General features: G+C 46.0%; 1 protein-coding gene across 9 annotated transcripts in view; it reads left to right on the forward strand.

Annotated features, from left to right (window-relative positions):
* Pik3c2g (phosphatidylinositol-4-phosphate 3-kinase catalytic subunit type 2 gamma) overlaps positions 1-2,162 on the forward strand; it is a 337,297-nt gene that overhangs the window by 261,197 nt on the left and 73,938 nt on the right. The gene's annotated exons all lie outside the window — the stretch shown is intronic.

Raw genomic sequence — 2,162 nt, forward strand, 5'->3', positions numbered from 1 at the left:
GCACTAATGTACGCCTAGCACCAGATGTGCACTAATGTACTCCTAGCACCAGATGTGCACTAATGTACTCCTAGCTCCAGATGTGCACTAATGTACGCCTAGCACCAGATGTGCACTAATGTATGCCTAGCACCAGATGTGCACTAATGTACACCTAGCACCAGATGTGCACTAATGTACGCCTAGCACCAGATGTGCACTAATGTACGCCTAGCACCAGATGTGCACTAATGTACTCCTAGCACCAGATGTGCACTAATGTACGCATAGCACCAGATGTGCTCCTTGATCCAAATAGACCACAACACGCTTGGATGCTCTAGAGTCTCAGAGGCATGGTTTTCTTCCAGCTTTGATATAAAAAGTACAGACTGGGAGACTAACAGTACATGTGGTGGCTTGAATAGGTTTAGCCCCCATAGATTCATGTGTCACAATGGTTGCCCAGAGGGAGTGGCATTATTAGGTGGTGTGGCCTTATTGGAGTAGGTATGGCCTTGTTGTACATCACTGTGTAGGCCCACTTTGGGGTCTCCTATGCTCAAGCTCTGCCCAGTGTGGAATCAGTCTCCTCCTGACGGCCAGTAGAAAACAGTCTCCTAGGTACCTGAGGATCAAGATGTAGAACTCTGGGCACCTCTAGCACCAAGTCTGCTCCACACTGCCATGCTTCTCATCATGATGATAATGGACTGAACCTCTGAAACCATAAGCCAGCCCCAACTAAATGTTTGCCTTTATAAGAGTTACCTTGGTCATGGTGTCTCTGCACGGCAATAAAACCCTAAGACAGTGTCTTTCAGGCATTTGACTTGAAGTGGGATTTAACAGAGTTGTTCTAGGGCCTTGGACTGGGTATGAACGAGCCAACTAAGGAAGATCAGGGAGAAAGAAAACCATGTTACTCAACTAGGTTCCACTGGGACTGTGACCAAACCCAACAAACAAGCTGTCTTAAAACAACACGAATCTGTTTCTTTAATCTCTGGAACTCAGAAATTTGAATATGGGAGTTTAGGGACTGAAGTTAAAGTATTGAAAGACTTGCTCGTTATAAATATTCCATCCTCTAGAGCAGCAGTTCTCAACATGTGGCCCACCACCCCTTTAAGGGTCACATATCACATAGCCTGCATACCGGATACTTTGCATTATGATTCAAAACAGTAGCAAAATTGCAATTATGAAGTAGCAATGAAAATAATTTTAAGTTTGTGGGTCACCACCATGTGAGGAGCTGCATTAAAGGGCCACAGCATTAGGGATGTTGAGAGCCAGTGATCTAGGAGATCTCTTCCTGCAATATAGTGGCTTATTGAGAACTCAGTTAATGCTCTCATACCTCGTCCTTGTACCTCCATTACAAGGATGCTAGTCATTACATTGGGCAAACCTGGACTACGCAGGACAACCTTACCATCTCAAGGTCTTCAATACATTTTATCTGCTAAGGCTCTTTTGCTTTGTAAACTAATCTTACATAACTTAGACTATGAATGTTTACTGGGGGTAGGAAATACTATCTTACTGGTACTAAGGATGTGTGTGGAAGAGTATAAAGATTCAATTCTTTTGAATCTTAATATGGAGAAGAGAGAGAACAAGAGAGGGGACATGTTCCAGGTGAATTGATATTTTCATTAACAAGGCATATGCATCTGCTGCGACAAAATGTTTCCTGGGGAGATGCAACACACATGTCTACTCACCTCAATAGGAAGCTTTCATAAGAGACCGAAGTATAGGTGCCACCAAAGTCCATGGGTAAACCATGGGTTTCACTGGGGTCACTTACAAGGAATATGGGTAAGAGGTTACTTACAGGAATGTAGGTAAGAGGTCACTTACAGGAATATGGGTGAGAGGTCACTTAGAGGAGCAGAAATAGCTCCAAGACAGCTACATCACCAAGCCCACCCCAGCATGAGTGGCAGGTCCCAAAGCTGGGAACAGGGAGCACGCTGCCCAGCCTGTGGGCAGCTCAACAGGTTGGAGAGTGTCCTTACCAGGCGCTTCAGTTGGCCTAAATCTCTTCAGAGCCCAGAGCACTTGGCTGGTTTCCAGGTGCTCTGCTCGCCAGAGTCTTCCTCGCAGCTCAGCTTCCTTCCGGGGGCCTCTCAGCTTCCTTCCGGGGGCCTCTCAGCTTCCTTCCGGGGGCCTCT

Source organism: Mastomys coucha, unplaced genomic scaffold (genome assembly GCF_008632895.1).
Source record: "Mastomys coucha isolate ucsf_1 unplaced genomic scaffold, UCSF_Mcou_1 pScaffold20, whole genome shotgun sequence".
Taxonomy (NCBI): domain Eukaryota; kingdom Metazoa; phylum Chordata; class Mammalia; order Rodentia; family Muridae; genus Mastomys; species Mastomys coucha.